Source organism: Equus caballus, chromosome 5 (assembly GCF_041296265.1).
Source record: "Equus caballus isolate H_3958 breed thoroughbred chromosome 5, TB-T2T, whole genome shotgun sequence".
Classification (NCBI taxonomy): Eukaryota; Metazoa; Chordata; class Mammalia; order Perissodactyla; family Equidae; genus Equus; species Equus caballus.
This window is the reverse complement of record NC_091688.1, coordinates 30,803,364-30,820,941: the sequence shown is the minus strand read 5'-3', so window position 1 is coordinate 30,820,941 and position 17,578 is coordinate 30,803,364. Positions and strand designations below refer to the sequence as shown.

Genomic DNA, 17,578 nt, shown 5'->3' with positions numbered 1-17,578 from the left:
CTGGGGTTGTGGGGGAGAGCTGAAGAAGTAAATCAGGAGGGCAAGGTTTAAGATCTGTGAACATCTCAGGAATTTGTGGAGAAAGCTGCAGTTTAGAAGACGCACAAATACTCAGCGATTCACCTGAGACTATCAGAAGCCGAGCCTGGAGCAACACGAGTAATTCTAGACCCCACCTGTGGGAACAAGCTATGAATTCATTGCTAAGCTTGTTTAAGTGAGGCCCAAGAACCATAAGCTGAAGGTCTCCAGAGCTAGCAGCCGAGAAGAGATGATACACATAGAGTCTGACACAGTGCTTGCTGGTGACTGGGTTTTGTTCCCAGCTATTTTTGAGATATCATGGACTCAATCTTTTGATAGTCTTCTTAGATTCATTCCACCTCATTGAGTTTGAGCTTCAGTGCATAAGTGCAATAATACCCATTTGGGCACTAGAGACCCTTTTTGTATATAATTTTGTTGTTGTTCGCCTACTGAAGATAAGGTTGCTGAAGTGCTGTGTCCTTTATACATAAAGTTCTTTGTTTCATAACCCCTTCTTCTATTTGACTTACAAATATATACGGTGGCCATTACCAATTTCTAGATCATACATAGAATTGGCGTTTAGAAGTTGTCATCCACTAGTTAATAAGAGTAAATCTTGGTTCATTAATTGTGATAAATGCACCATACTAATGTAAGATGCAAAAGAAAGCTGGGGGTGGGATATACAAGAACTCTTGGTACCATCTTCTCAATTTTTCTGTGGTTCTAAAACTGTTCTAAAATAAAAAATTAAAACAAAAGAATTGGCCAGCCAATCACCTACTGTAACCCCATTATCAGTTAAAGTTATAGGGTGAACGATGGTAAGAGGCATGTCAAGGTGGCAGAAATCAACCCTTCGAGTTGCCTGCATGCACAGATACAGAGTCGGGCAGCAGTCCGGAGGCAAGAGGACTGACCAGCTCCCTTATTTAGGGTGTTTCTATTAGAAGCATGGCAGATCCCCACTAGGATCATTAGGCTCTTTTGTGCTGCTACTTACCCTGAAGACAACTTTTTTCCCCTGAGAAGCATCAGCCTGCTGTCCTTCATCCCAGAACCCTGAACTGAAATCAGTTCAAAGCAGTTTCAGACTATCCTTGCTTTTTCAGTTTCTTTTTCTTGTATCTCCTGATACCCAGACATGACCTTCCATTTTTTACTGGCCTACATCTTTTGTTGACTTTCCCACTCTGGCCTAGTTTCTGCTGTTTCATTTCAGCCTACCTCCTTTTCTGGCTTATACAGAATGCCTACCCCATCACCCTCTCCATTTATCGACCATTGGTAAAACATTACCATCGGACTGTTGGCTTTCTGATGATGATGAGCATCATGACGTAGTGTTTGAAGATAAATGGCTTGATGCTTAAATGTGAAAGAGCCAAAGATGGCGCTGGATATGTGCTCCTCTTTCTCCTTCTATCTCTATTCTTGACACCTCCTCCTTTTCTAGGAGCTTGGTGCCACCCTGTGTATCTACGTACTTTCCAGAAACCTATAGTGATAACCCATCAGATCTGCCTCCAATTCTGCACCTAAAATTTCCCCACCACTTCACTATCAAAAATCTTTTCAACTGCAGACTAATTTTTTTCTCCCCTAAATTTCCTCTTTGATCAATGTGCTGTGCATGTTACCCTTAACCAACGTCTAGTTGTTCTTCTGGGCACATGAGAGGCTTATGTTTCCTGCCTCCCTTGAAGCTAAATGTGGCCATGTGACTTGCTTTGGCCAGTGAAATCTGAACAGAAGTGATGCATGTCGCTTTCTTGTAGGAGCATTTAATTGCCAGTGCATGACTCTCCTGTCTTCTCTTCTCTTGCTATGGTGATCATGGGAGGTTGATATAGACATGCCATAAGATCAAAGGAGCCTTTAGTGCTGAGCCAACATATGGAGGAGAGTTGACTGGACATACCAGGAACTTTGTATTAGCGAGTAAGTTTTGTTGTATTAAAAGGAGCTAAGATTGTGGGAATATTTTCAGCACTTTATAACCTAGAATATTTTGACTATTGCGGTTGAAAAGTGATCTCGAGAGTATAATACATTGTTAGTAATTGATCATATCTTAATATATTATCTCTTCCAGAGTATTTCCTTTGTGATAGGAGCTCCCAGGAGACAAGACATCTTAACTGAGAAGAATGAACTACTAATGATGGAGTAGAAGACTCTTGGGCATATTATAGAAGATGATATTTTGGGATAAGACAGTCTTCATTTGCTCTCTAATCATACCATGAGGGTGTCTGGCCAGATTATTATCCACATACACATTTTAGGAAGTACAATTTGTGACAAATGTAAAAATTGTGGAATCTCAGCTCTTGCTATAAGTTATCCCTTCTAATCCATTCTGAATATTACTAACAGAATGTTATAGGTCACTCATTGTGTTCTCTACATATCTTGTATCTTTAATTTTTTAACAGTTTTGAATATCCTCTTTTGTGATTAATAATAATAACTCTTTTTTACGAGTTCTGGCTAGGATGCAGGCTTTTTATGTACATTATCATATTCTCTTCAACCACACTGTGAAGTGTTGTCCGCAAAGGCACATGGTTAGAAAGTGAGTGATAGAAGCAAGATTCAAACCCAAATTCTCTGGAGAATATATGCTCGTTTCACTGTGAGCTCTCTCTCTCCTTAGATGCAACCCACATTTCCTCCAGGGCCCAACATAAGCTCCCCTTCTCCAGTGTAGCGTCTTGTCTGTCAGTCCTCTACACAGTGACTCCTTCTCCTTTGCAATTCTTATTGTCATTTGGAACCACAGCAGCTTTTATCCAAAGATGACCCTCCAGTGACCCACGCCCCTTGATGTTCAGTCCCTTAACAGGCTGTCCCCGTGACTTGCATTTTGACCCACAGTATTTGACAGACATGATACTGCATAACTTCCAAGGATAGGTCATAAGAAGCCTTGCAGCTTTTTCCTCAGCCTCCAGAAACACTCACTCTGGGAGTACAGGCTCTGAGGGAAGCAAAATGTCATGTGAGATGTCTGAGACCATCTGAGACGACTGCGCCATGCGGAAGTTCAGGGCAGCCACAAGAGGATGCTGTGTAGAGAGAGACAGATGCCCACATAGCCCCTATGGGTACCAGGCATCCCAACAGAGGCACCACACATACGAGTAAAGGAGTAAAAGAGCATTCTGGACATCCAGCCCAGTCGAGCCTGCAGATGATTCCAGCTCCAGCTTCCATGTGTCAGCAACTGCATGAGAGATCCCAAACAAGAACCACCCAGCTGAGCCCAGTCAAGACACAGAGCTATGACTGGTAATGATAAGGTGTTTTTTAAACCACTAAAATTTGGGGAGGTTTATTTTACCTCAGTAAGTATTTGGAACAGGAACTTACCATATAATATCCTCCCTCCCCACTGCTGGCACGTCGTAATATCTGTGGGCTGCTATTCTATCCATTTTTAGAATTTTAGTAATTTACATAATTGATCAATTGCCAGCATTTTGATTGAAGCTTTTTGGAGGTTTGTCTGATTTGAGATGCATCCTCAGCTTAGCACCTGGGACATGCTATGATTTCAACAAGTGTTGATTGATTGATTGATAAGCTCCTTCAGATCAGAGACTATGTCATGCACACTTGTAATTGTCCTACAATGTCCGGCACAGAGCTTGACTGTAGACCTTCAAGGATATTTGTGGGTGAGGTTTATGTCAATCAGCACACTGGAACATACTGTGAGAAATGATGGATCCCTCTTGTGATCTGTTTTCTATAACTCCCTCCTTAGTCTGTCCACGTGCCCTGGGCTTCAGCCTCATGAGGCCATACTGGGAGCAAATACATAATCTGTGTATTTAATCATGCTGCTTCCTCTGCTTGGAATGTCTTCCAACCCCCTACCCTACCCATTCCACTTTGTGAAAACTTATTCATTCTGCAAAATCCAGCTAAAAGATTGCCTTCTCTTTACACTTTTCCTGCCCTCTTACAGCACCATAGTAATCCCTTTTCTTGAGTTCATGGTACCTATTGAGTACTTACCACGGGGCATTTCACTTCATTGTCATTGTCTCTGTTAGCTAGTGAGCTTTTCAAGGACTGGAGCTGTAGCTTATTTAACTTTGACTCATCAGCACAGTGAATGGCACAAAGCAGGTGGTCAATAAATGACTGCTGGATGAATGAATACATTTTACAAGGAGAGAACAACCGTGTGAGAGATAAGAAATAAACACAGTGTTGAGTGTTTTGTCACCACAAAGTGCTATTAATAGACAATTGGCACCAAGCTCCCTGGCTGCTCCTGCCTAACTCATGCTTTAATCTTCCCACAAAGCCAACAGCCATCCTTTAATCAATGCGGTTGCCTTTCTCTGAACCCTCTCTACTTTGTACTTTTTTTTTGTCCTGAGATGCCTGAAGCCTCTTCATATTCAGCCCAAAATAGCACTGACCTTTCCGCTGCTGTATCACCTGGCAGCTCATATCTAATTTCCTTTGGCAAGAGCCTCTCGCTCGCTTTTAGCATTTCTGCTTTCCAGGTTTCTCTCACTGCGCCCTATGTCGCTGATTGTGTTTTTCCCTCAGAGAATCTGGTTTCCATTTTTTTTCTGGTTTGAACTCTACCTGGCTATTTATTTCTTTTCCCCCAGGCATTCAATGGTACAGGAAGGGGAGGACTAGGGAGATGACGGAGGGTAGCTTGTGGTGATTTCTCCACAGGGTAGGAGCACACTTAAGACCTGGAAGATAGCACTGCCCCAGCTCATGCTGCCCCTCAACAGATTGCTGTCCCCTTCCAGCCTTTCCATGGATTCAGGGGAAGCGTTTCATTGGGTTGGGATTCTCTTTTTATCTTTTTTTGTTTTATTTTTCCTTTCCTTTCTTTCTTCCTCTTTTTGTTTTTTTCTTTTTTAGTTTGGATGATATCCATCCCAGATTGCATGCTTAGAAATCTGGGGGACACGTTAAGAAAATTCTTACTCAGCAATTCTTGGGAGCCATCTTTCTCAAGGGCCAGCCCCAGATTCCAGCTGACATTATTCTTTACAAAATGGCTTCCTGTAGAGAACCTGAAAAATAGCTCTATCTCCATACATCCTATGAACTGAAAGGAGACTTTTATAACACGGAAGTCTTTGTGAGTCCCAGAAACTGACACCGTAACTCAGACTCAAACAAACGAAGAAATTGTAAAAGTAAACAACATACACTCATGAAAATCACATATTAAAAATGACAAATACAGCATGTCTAGAATATCTCCCATCTTCTTATGCCTTTGTGCTTCTCTACGTGCTATTTCTTCAGCTTACAATAACCTTACTCACCTTCTCGTTTTATTGAAATCCAACTTATCCTTCAAAGCACTGTTTCAGATGCCACTTCTTCCTTGAAAAGTCACCTTCTCCCCCAGAGGCAGTTTCTCACTCTCTCCTCCAAATTCCTGCTGCCTTTTCTTTCTATCAGTTTCCTAGCTTGTAAAACAGTCAACCTTATGTTTGAGTCTCTTGTAGAGGCATTATTTCTCACCCTAAACTGTAAACTCCTTGGAGGCAGGAAGGCTGTCTTATTCATTCCTATCACCTCTACCAACAAAAGCTACACCTTTTCAGACCATGTCCTAGAATGGTTCATTGTAATTTTGCTTTCAGAGTGAAAAAATATGCAGAGCTCAGCCCTGCTGTGATTGTCTGAGGGTTCGCATCTTCTTAGACCACCACAGCTTGGAGGTTACAAGAGGCCTCTCTAGGTGTTCTAGAGTTCACCTCAGTGGAACAAAATAAAAGTGTTTGGGTGAGTGTGTGTGGGAGGGTCTGAGTAAGGAAAAGGAGGGAGTGTGGTGGGAGAGAGGAAGAGACTGCTTTTTTCTCAGATAGTAGAACATTTTGTCTCAATGGAACTTAGTTGTGATCTCCTCTAATAAAAATATTTTAAATAAAAATTATTTTAACAGTTCACATATGAGAATTTTTAAATGCCAGGCATTGTGCTTCACATACAATACCTTTTATTTCTGATGACACCGTAAGAGATAAGTGTTGTCATTATCCTCATCGAACAGATAAGGAAACTGAGGTTCTGGCCAGAAAGGTGAGGTAATTTGCCCAAGGTTACACAGCTAGTAAATGGCAATGGTTGAATTCAAACCCACACTAGCTGACGGCAGGACCCCTGCTTCTAAGCAATACACTAGTCTGTCTCTCTGTGCAGATGGAAACTCCTTTATTTAACTTGTGTCACAGTTCCTTTCCTATGATCATTAATGAATACAGAAGGTTTTTGAACATGAAAGGATTAATTATTTACACTGCCAAACAGAACAAGAACTCTAATTACTGCTATTTATAAATGATTCTTAGACTATTTATAAATGGCTCCTACATATGAGGGATCTCTGTGTCTTCTGCATGATCATCTCCACTCTCACAACAACCCTGCAAGGAGAGTATAAATATCTTCATTAAACAGACAAGGAAACCAAAGGCCATCAAGGTGAAGGAGCTTGCACAGAGCCTGACAGCCAGGAGTTAACAAAGCCAGCATCTGCCTGCTGTGCCGCCTTTGATGACATCCTGTGCTTCCTGCACAGCTCTAGAGAAAAGGATGAGACTGCATTCGTAAATAATTTACTTGTTTCCCTCCCCCAATTCAAGGAAGACATTTATTATTATTGTTACTGTTGTTATTATATCTCAGAGCCTCTTTGTTCTTAATGGTACGCATGTTAAGTTTACATTATTTCTCAGTACCCTCTGATCCTATCTTACGTTTCCAGAATTTTCCAGGTAGTGCTGAGTATACATGTGTTGGACATTAAATTGAAGTCTTCTGTTTTTCCTACTCAATTGTGAACAACGGAGCAGCAGGGCCCTTTCTTATTCACCTTTGAAGCCTCAATTCCTGGCAAATAATAAGTAGCTATTAAATAAAAGTTGCGTGGAACTGCTGTTTCCCCTGTCATTCTCCCACTTATCTCTTTCCTTCCTCCCCTGCTATCATTTTATCACCTAGCTTATTTTACATCCAGTCTAGGGATTGCAGTGGCACCCACAGGCACTATCAACCCCAGCAGTGGCATTCTAGAACAAGAGTGGCCAGCCCCTCCCTAGGCAGTGGTCCACGACTGGCAGGCTCCCCTGCTTTGGGAGCTCAGCAAGCCCTTCCCTCTCTTCTCTCATGGAACACTGGCTCTTCATATTCCTGTTTAGCAGCACTCGTGTTCGGATTCATTAATTAATGAAGATTAATCAATAATTAAGTGTTCTATAGCCACCCAGAGGCCATTTCATGGTGCAGTGATATATTTATTGCCTCATTCTGTGCAAGGACTCTGGAGCTGTCTGGTACTGCTCACGGGTTGGTTTATTATAGGCTGCCCAATCAGCAACCCAGAACTCAAAGCACCTCCCTCCTGGCCTCTCTTGCACGTAGGGACCTTACCCCAGCCCTCCTGGCACAGCTGCTGTCTGCACCAGCCCAGACCTCTCAATCTGTTCCTTGTAGACTGCAGGCTCAGGTTCCTGAGGGTGATCTGCGCTGGGGCTCGGGCTGGGGCAGAGCCAGACGGCTTGGGAAGAGTGCCCTCCGCATCTTTGAATCCCGCAGGTTTGCCCTGACAGCAGCACTTGGTACTTGTTACTCACAGGAGGCACCGCCATCAAGTTCAGGGCTCCCAATCCTAGTGTTCAGGGAAGGTATCTCCGTGGACTTTGAAAAAGTGAAAATGGAAGGTTAGTTAGTGAGAATGTTATCATCCATGCTGGAGCACGCTGCTCTCCAGGAATAGCATCTCTACGTCTCAAGGAAGGCGACTGTTCCTTCCAAGTCAGGTACAGTGGACAAGCAAGCAGTACACACCACAGACTTGGTGGTAATCTGCTAATTGATTGGTGTCTGGGGCTCTGATTCTGGCATCAATTAACAGGAGGCCCAACATGCTCTATCACTGCCTAAACCCTTACTTTCCACTCCTGGCTAAATGTTACTCTTAGAGAAGAAGCATTGCCCTATGGGTCCGGGGCAGCATCAGTCTGGGGTGAAAACTGTGCACAAAGTTAGAGACATTCAGCCTCAAGGCTCCCAAGACTCTTTTCCTTATATGTATCCAGAGGAGCGGCACACTGCTCACAGCCCAGTCCTCTCAAACTGTCTACTTCTCTCAACGCCAGTGCTCAGATCTTTCATGCATATTGTTTAAGAGATCAATGACGGTTTAACCAAAGCCGGGTGGGACTTCCAAGCTCCTTCTACATGAAGAAAGATGCCTGTGGTCTGGCATGTCGGGCTTTTATTCAAGAAGGGCCTATTTATTGTAGCTCCCATTGACAATGACCAAGCTAATGAATATTAATAGTTGTGACATAAAAATAGCCAACCCTACTTGAGTACCTACTGAGTTCCAGTCTCTATGTTAAATATTCCCAATGAACAATGAAGGGAGCTACAGTATGAGATAGAGAAATCACAGTGGGAGGAATAAAGGATTATAAGTGGAACTGAGCTGCTGCAAACACTTTCTATTGATTTCTTTCTTTTCTGCTCTTCCCTCTCCTATAGCCGATTTGGTAAGGTGGATATGGAGGAGCTAATTAATTGGAGCTGCCCTCACCCTTGGAAGGCCCTGTGGGACCAGGAGGAGCACAGGGAAAGGAGGCATGGGGCAAAGTGGTCAGGCCTACCTCTACTTTAGCTATTAGGGGAGCAGGAAAACAGGTTTCCAGACTAATTATACATGAGGCTAAAGCACCCGTCAGTCATGAAGAATGTTATTAGACTGGAGAAACCTCCATAGTTTATATCCCATTGATGGTAGAAAAAGATTTAGGAATTCAGGATCCTGATCACAGCCCTTTCTAAGTGAGAGGGACAAACGTAGGTATGATCATTCCTATTTGATGAGTGAAGAAACTGAAGCTCAGGGAGGTGAGTAACTTACTTATGGTCACACAACTAGTGAGGGGTTGAGTTGCAAGTCAGCTCAGTCTAACTCCAAAGCTCTATCTATGGGAGAGCAATGGAAATATGATTTTCTTCCCATTATGAAAAAGCATTCTCTCCTATTGAATGTATCCTACTTTTATAAAAGGTCGCATCCTAAAACGTTTCCCATGATGCTCATTGTTTGTACATTAATGAATGAAGCAATTTCTTTGAATCTCAGTTTTCATATTTGAAGATCTAAATTCTTCATGTGAGAAGATGGTGACCCCAAGTATTCACCTTATTCATTTGTGCACAACCAACAAGCATCATGTAAAACTTTCATAGATTTTAAGCTATAACACACACCAGGCTGCTTTTCTTGCCATGAAATTAAATATTGTTAGGATGCAGAGTCTCTACCTCATCAAAAAAAGGCTAGCTCCTAATCCTCGGATTGGGTGACTTGTCAAGCTACTGGTGCAGTCCTTTTTCTTTGAAGGACCACAGCTTCTAGAAGAGTAGAAGGCAAGCCATCACATCTCCATGGTTCCAGGGAAGAAAACAGAGTGCCATAGGCTCAATCTCAGATTTCCTATTTTTCATCATTTTTGAAATATTTTTTATGCCCAACCGGGTTCCAAGATGGTCAGCAGTTAGCAGTAAGAACTCTCATGATGCTATCAGCTTAGGGACATAAAGGAAGAGAAGAAGGTATATGTGTTTTTTAAAAAGTCAGCAGCAAAAGGTTTTTCTTGTGCCTCTACCTCTCTGACATAAGTGGAGTCCTGGGGTGGATAGACTAGAAACCTGGGACATGCAGGCCAGTGTACCTTGTCCACTGGCTTCATTATGAAGCTAATGGAGTAATATTGGAGGTGGCATATCAAGAAATTGCTCAAACACATGACAAGCAACAAATCTGAAGATTCCACGCAGAGCAGTGGAGACCAGGTATGCACCTATGAAAGGGTAGAGGAGAACAAGTAGGAGAGAAAAGGTTTGAAGAGAGGGTAAGAAGCTGATAAGAGAGATTTCAGTGACTTTTTATGAGATGTCATGATCTCAGATGCTGGAAGAGAGAGAGAGGGCAATTAAAATTATTCACCAAAAGGAGATAGTTTCCATGCAGGGGTGTCTAGTTGAGATGTTGCAGGTTTTCCATGCTGGAAATATGATCAACCATTATCTCCCTCAACCTCTCATTCCCCTTTATATAAAGTACAGTATAACCACTCTTACCTACTTTCTTCCTGTCTGAGGAGATAAAACAGATCTCCTCCCATTCACAATAACCAATGCACACATCACTTCATCCCATATCCCCCACCTCCTCCAACATATCTTCTCTTTTCCTGTGGCTTCTTTTATCTCTCTGTTGGCTTTGTCCTTAACCTACAAGCATTCCAGCCACTCATATCCTCTATTGGGCCCAAGTTCTTTTATATCTAGTCACCAATCTCATTCTTTTCCTCATCTTGAGTCAGCTACAGACCATATCTTCAGGTCTCCTTTTCCCATCACTCCTCAACTTGCTCTCTAGTCCCACCAATACATTGGCAAAGTCCTAAAAAACCATAACGTTGCCTTTTTCTGAGGATCTGTGTCAATCTTTACCTTCCTGGATTATTGTTCTTCCTTCTACAACATCTTCAGTCTTCCTAGACACTTATAGAAGCTCTCATAGTCACAAGATTTAGGGGAGCAGGTATATAACTTTCTGCTGGTGGCAGAAAATGAAAATCTTTCAATTCATAAACATCATCCTTTTTGGTTTAAAACTCTGAATTTTGCTTAACTACATAATTAGTTTCATGTGTTTTTTTCTTCGCTTTTTTCCTATTCTTTTCACCAGGGTAATCATGGCATTGAGGGAAAGGATATCTGATTCAAAGGGTCTCAGCATGCTTGGTTTTGGGGTGTCAGTGTTCAACTTCACTGCATCCCTGATGACATGTCTGAAGTTCCACCAAGGTCAAAGTCCAAGTTCCCTGGGTCTCTTGTCCAAACTTGGAGGCACTTGCAGAACCCTCAGACTGTTCTCCACCACTTCTGTACTGCCCTGGGCACTCTTTCTGCCTTGCCAATGCCATGCTGGAGTCTGAGGCAGTCTGTGAGCCTGCCCTTGTACCCAAACACCTCCCTCAGATATTGATAACAGCCCATCCACGCTTTCTAGTAGAATCAGAGCTACTTGAGAGGCTTGGCGTCTACAAGACTACAATACTTTCACTTATCCCATTGCTAATATCTGAAAAAGCTGGAGTTACACATGATTTGACCTCAGAAAACCTCACCCCAGAGCGCGCCTATTCCTGTTTGTCATGCCCACCATTCTCGCTTTATTTTGTTAAGTGCTTGATCATTCTGGATTGGTCTTCCTTCACAGTGATGCTAAAAGCAATTAAAGTAACAGAGCTGAAGGTATGATCCGTAATTCCTCAATTTATCACCCTTTGCTTGACCTCCCTACCACACGCCATCTCTTTTGGGATAACTGCCAAACCAGAGGTTGTTTTCAGGATTGAGACCCAATTAGATTTATCACTAAAAGAAACAAAGTAACTCAGGCCATTTAGTGCCAGTTCTATAAAAGAGAAGGAGTTTAACTCATGATTGAGAGAAGAAAACTAACATTCAGATCTAATAGCTTGTCTCAGCCTGGCTTGGTGTGGTCTCAAGCAGATGATGCAAAAACCCCTAACTTCTCACTGGTTCAGGCTCAGATGTAGGCCTGAAGAGCAACTATCTATTTGTAATAAGAATTTATGCCAATCCCAGATCAGAGAAAGTTAAAGGAAAAGTCAGGGTTTTATCCTCTTCTTTGAATATAGACATGTCTCAGGCAAAAATTCAGAGAGCAGGAACTGGTAGGCCCTCACAGATGTTTACACAAGCTAAGAAAGACAGTTAGGTTCTTCCTTTCATCAAACATGCTATTATCTGCATATACCTGGCAGTGTTCCAAATTCTACTCTCCTAGAAGTACAATTAGGTGTTTGTGTAGTAAACTCAGACATGCCTGAAAAAAAAGCATAATGTCTATTTCCTAACTTGTCATGTCACAGTTTGGAGAACTGTGTACCTCACATTTTGTTCTTTCTGGGCCTGACTGATCCCAGTGCCTCACTCAGGGAAATGTCCTGAGATGATGCCATAAATCAAAGAGTCATCCTCTCAAAGCTGAATCACTTCACCCCAAGATGCTGAATCACCTAATCTCTGCCAACAGAAACAGTTGAGCTCTTGGGTCCTCAGTCTCTGTCATAGTTGAGTCAGAAGTTAAAAGTAGAAGAGAGAGAAAAGTGGGTCAGGTTGCTTTACCATCATCATCATCATCATCATGGCTGTTGCCAATGTGGGTTGATGATGTAACTCCAGCACACAACACTGTGTTAAGCACTCGTCCATGTAGGTCAGATGCTAAGGCAATGAAGCAGAGCAGAATATTCCACCCCAATATATGCCATCTGGGCATAAGGATTATTTTGAGCTAAAGGCATTTAAGCAGCAGCAAATGCAAAAAGAGCTCTTTGTCCTCCACCTATCTGCCTAAAAGTAGGACATAAATTTCTTTTCATGAAAGTGTTCCCCCTTTCCTCTCCTGCACCAGCAGAACAACCATTATTACTGGAGACAGAAATAGGCACCAAGACGGGTCTGCACAAACAAACCTTACTGAGACAATCCTTATCTTCCATTAGTTTTCCATATATATATATATGTATGTATATATATATATATATATATGTATGTATATATACCTTCCTACAATCTACCACTCTTGAAACTCAAATGCCATGTCCTTTGTCTTGTCACTTCCCCACAACTTTATCAAAACTTATCTTTATCAAAACATCTTAAAACTTTATTTGTTAAGATGGTATATAGGTCCCCAATTCTAATCACCTCTTTGAGTTACTCATCACTGAGTTCTCCCGCAGGTATGCCCATTGTATACATATATAAACTGTGTTTTTTTCCTCCTATTAATCTTTCTTTTGTCAGTCTAATTTGCAGACCCCAGCTTATGAATCTAAGAGAGTAGAGGAAAAAAAGATATGTTTGCCTCCCCTGCAGGACCAAAGGGAGGACCAGATAAAGTTTTATTGTTAATATATACGAGGAAATACTGATGCCTACATCTGTGGAGATGCTAAAATTTACCAGAAGCAGTTTCAGAACCTTGCCATTTTTGATAGACTTCATCATCTGACTGAACAAAAACTGAACAAAAGTCTGCAGATGAATGGATGGTGACAGCAGGAAGTTCCAGGTGAAGTCACACTTTTGCCTTAGGTGTGGCAGGGAATGCAATGAATCCTTGGTTCTTCAGGCAAATGCCAGCTTCCTCCAATTCCAACTCAAATCTTCTCCCTTGAAGCTATGGGTCATTCCTGGCTTAGGGAGTAAGTTACTTGTTTAGTCAGGAGCTACAGAGTAGAGCTAACATTTGAGTTTACCATTACTGAATCAGATACCTCCTGTGACGATTTCAACATGAGTTTTAAAAAACAAATAAAAGAGCTTTTATTTTTACAAATTGGAAGCTTATCCAGGTGTGCTTTACTTGGAATAAACTTGTCTTGCAAAATTGGGGACATATCATTGTGATAAAGCATATCGTTATTTTACAAAATACGGAGCCTTAGTCTAAATACAACATCAGACCGTAACACTGCATACGGTGTAAAATGGAGGCACTTGACAAAATACGGTATTAAACAATACACATCACTGTATCTAAAGGAGAGAGGGAAAAGGAGACCCAGGAGTTTTTAATTTACTGACAGGAGCACATTAGGCAGTGTCAATTCCTCAGCTTAGTAGATGGTGAAGAGTTGAGAGTACAGAAAAAAAAGTGAGACAAAGACAGTAGCAGAAGGCAGAGGCCAGAGAGGAAAAAGGCTATAAAAGTTAAATGAGGACTACTGATCCAAGCCACCATATCAATGCCTCTATCCCCAAAATTTTAATTTAAATCTACTATAAAATTTTATATTATCTGTGATTTCATAATGAGACATGGCGCAGAAAATGAAAACAACAGCAGCAGTATGATTTACTAAATTTACTTAAAATGATCTCGCTTGAGATGATGAGACACACCAGCGTTAGAATTTCTTTATAATCCAGAATCTTGAAGCATAAATCTTAGAAGAAATGACCCTTCCTGCAACAGGTCAAAAGTTATACCACTTTCTCTTGTGTGACTGCAGAAAAAAAGAAGATTATCTTATGGATCTTAATTTCATGGGGTTAGGAAGCTTGGCCTATGGTTAATTCAGTGTTTCTGCTTTGAAAAGCTAGCAGAGGTCCTCAATGCCCCTCCAAGATGGAGAGCTCAGCTCCCTGTACTTCCCCACCTCCAAGCCCGGTGTTTGTATGGAATAATGAGTCCCATAAGCTTGGGCCTGATAATGCTTTTATAATGTAAAGGAGGAAAGCCAAGTAAAGAGGATTTGTGCATCCCTCTAATGAAAAGTTGGCCTGTCTGTTTTTATCAGACTAATGAAGCCCCTACCCCATTCTCTGGCCGAATGTAAGCCTCACAATGGAGACAGTGAGCTCTCTGCAACACCTCTCCTCCACAGATGCTATCTGCCAGCTCTCTTTGCAGAAGAGTTCATTTTAAAGGGATCCTGGCTTGATTAAGGCTTTGTGAGCCTCCCAGCCTCATTACAAATCAATGGAGATGAACTGAGTGTTTAAAACTCAAAAGCCAAGCTAACAAAAGCTGACTTATTACAAGCTAAGGGGTTGGGGCTCTCCTGACTGTTTCAGCTTTGTTTTATTTTGTATTTCGGCCCCCTTTCCCCTCCCCTCCTCTTCCTGGCTACCCCCAACCCAATCCATTTTCAGTGGCAATATCCAAGTGCCTTACAAGATCTTAATCCTCCTCCCTTATTTCCTTTTATCTGAAATTGCACCCTCTAGAAGAATAATATTTCTTACTGGAGAGCATGCCCCACTGTGACCAGATGAGTTTCCTGAATAATAGGGAAAAGGTCCCCCTCCCCCATGCCATGTAACTTTAGTTTTTCACACAGGCATTAATGATTCTGGTATCTTTTGGAAAACCTCCTGCTTATTGTTTCCCATTTACTGACTCCCCCACCCATAGCCTTAACAGACTCATAAGAGGGCAGTTGGAAATATTTGACCATCCTTAAGAGAATGCACGAGTTGGCGTAAACCTACTTCCAGATCCTTCAGCAGTTTCAGACGCCTCTTCTCTGCCTTTCTCCCTCAGTCTCTCTTTTCTCTGAGAAAATTGCACTTAGAGTGTTTTTCTGCTCCATATTCAGAGATAGGAAGACGCCAGAACTATAGTGAGATGATGAGAAGCCCTATGTCGGAAGAAAAAAAAACAGAAACATCGAAAACAAAGGGAGTTTCAAATATCACTGTAAAAATCAAGCCTCAAAAGGTCTGGGGCTGCTTCTTTTCCTAAGAAAGACTGGAAGGATCTATCCTAATGGGATACCACTCCCTTGTCTTCCCCTGTGGAAATAATAACAGCCAACATTGATTGTGCGTTTACTCTGTCTCAATCTTGGTAGTAAGCACTTTACATGCAGTATTTCATTTAATCATCACAGTAATTCTATGAAGAAGTTTTGATTAATATTTGCAATTTATAAGTGTGGGGACAAGAAAAAAAGAAGTATATTTTCCACGTCACATACTTAGTAAGCAGGGACCGCATTGAAACCCAGGTCCGGCTCTGACTCCAGAGCCTATGAGCTAAATCACTGCACCAATCTACTTCTTTATAAGGTTGAAGCAAACAAACAAAAATCTTAAAAAAAAAAAAAAAGGGGGGGCTGGTCCCGTGGCCGAGCGGTTAAGTTCGCGCGCTCCGCTGCAGGCGGCCCAGTGTTTCGTTGGTTCGAATCCTGGGCGCGGACATGACACTGCTCATCAAACCACGCTGAGGCAGCGTCCCACATGCCACAACTAGAAGGACCCACAACAAAGAATATACAACTATGTACCAGGGGGCTTTGGGGAGAAAAAGGAAAAAATAAAATCTTTAAAAAAAAAAATTAAAAAAAAAAAATTTGCTGAACTAAACCCTAGTAGGGGCTTTGCGATCCAGCAACTGGTTTACAAATGGCCACTTTCTGTTTTCCACACCATCCTCCCCACCGCATTCTCAGAAGTACTCTGCTCTGCCCATCTCTGACTTGCAACTGTCTACTCACAGCTTCTTCCAACAGAAGAGCCCAGACTTCGGAGTCAGATGCACCACATTTAAACCCCAGATCCTTCAGTTACCAGTTGAGCGTCCTTGGGCAATTTGCCTAATGTTTGTGAGTTCCCACTTTCACTTTTGAAAAATGAAGCTGGGGCCATGTGAAGATTAAAAGGTGAAAACATGTAAAAGGCATTTAAGAAATGCTTCTTTCTTAAGGTCTTTTTCTCTTCTTCCAAATCCTCCAAAAAACGGTCTGCAAAACTAATCCGCAATAATGGCTTCTAAAGCTTAATGGGTTGCCTTTCCCAGGGGCAATTGCATTTTAACAGACTAGAATGCTTTAGGACAAAAAGAATGGGTTTCTAATTACAGAATTAGATTTATTGGAGGGAGGGGAGTCCATACCTTTCAAATCTTTCCAAGTGATAGACGCCTGTCTTCATTTGTGGGTAGATAATACACCTACATGAATCGCAAAACTTTGAAAACTTTTTCATTGATGTAGCAACAACTATCACCTACACAGGCCAAGGGGACAAGGAGAGATACTTAGCAAATGCCCAACTGTGATTCCTTCATCTGGGAATCTGACCTCCATTCCAGACTCTCCATCACTCAATCCTTTTCCTTTCTTTCCTTGCACAAAGAGTCAGAGAGTCTTACTGTTGGCCATACAAAAGAAGAGTAGCTTCAAAGTACAAGCTGCTTAGGAACAAATGGCAGCGGCAGAAAGGATTATAAATTGTCACAAAGTTATCTCTCCAATAGCTTTTTTGACTGCAAAGATGTCAGGGAACAGGCCCATACAGCTCTCTCACAGTTGTGAGTTCCAAAGAAATTTCCTCCTGGAATTATGGCACTTTGTCACCACCCTTCATTGCATGCATGCGTATAAAAGCTGTGTTGTTCATGCCAAATGAAACTTTTAACAGCCAATTGACTTTCTCTAATTCAAGACAAGAACTAAGCTCTTTCAGAAATTCTTCTGTTCTGCCCCAGATTATGATTATTCCTTCTGGACAAAAGTTGCCTCTTGGGAAGTTCATGGGCAAAGCAAATTTGGCTCCCAGCACAGGACAATGTCCAGCAGGGAGTTATAGTACTGCAAGCATCGGACATTGCTCAGGGCTTAGGCCTGTGTCTGGAATGGAGCATCTGGCAGACCAGGGCAGTGAAGTCCTTTGGTCTCTGCTTCCACTCCCAGCACACTGCTCAATCTAATTTATTCATTCACCAGCATTTATTGAGCAACCCCCACTAGCCAGGTCTTCAAGGTGGGGTCAAATCAGAATTTCACTGAGGCTTGTTCTTACCGAGTGGTCTGCAGTTGTCAAGAGAACTGGATGTGCAGACCAAGGCCCAGGAAGCATCTGTAGCTGCTCCCTAGCGAAAGCCCTGTGGAGGATTCTGGGTCAAGTACCAAGTGGATCCTGACAAATG

The 17,578-nt window shown here is 42.1% G+C and overlaps 1 long non-coding RNA gene across 1 annotated transcript; it reads right to left on the bottom strand.

The window, feature by feature from the left end:
* Positions 1 to 13,993: 13,993 nt before the first annotated feature.
* Positions 13,994 to 16,699, bottom strand: LOC138924044 (uncharacterized). Its single transcript, XR_011438599.1, has 3 exons — positions 16,544 to 16,699; positions 15,139 to 15,287; positions 13,994 to 14,150 (listed from the first exon to the last, which is right to left on the bottom strand). It is a non-coding gene; the product is annotated as an uncharacterized lncRNA (long non-coding RNA).
* Between the last annotated feature and the right edge of the window lie 879 nt (positions 16,700 to 17,578).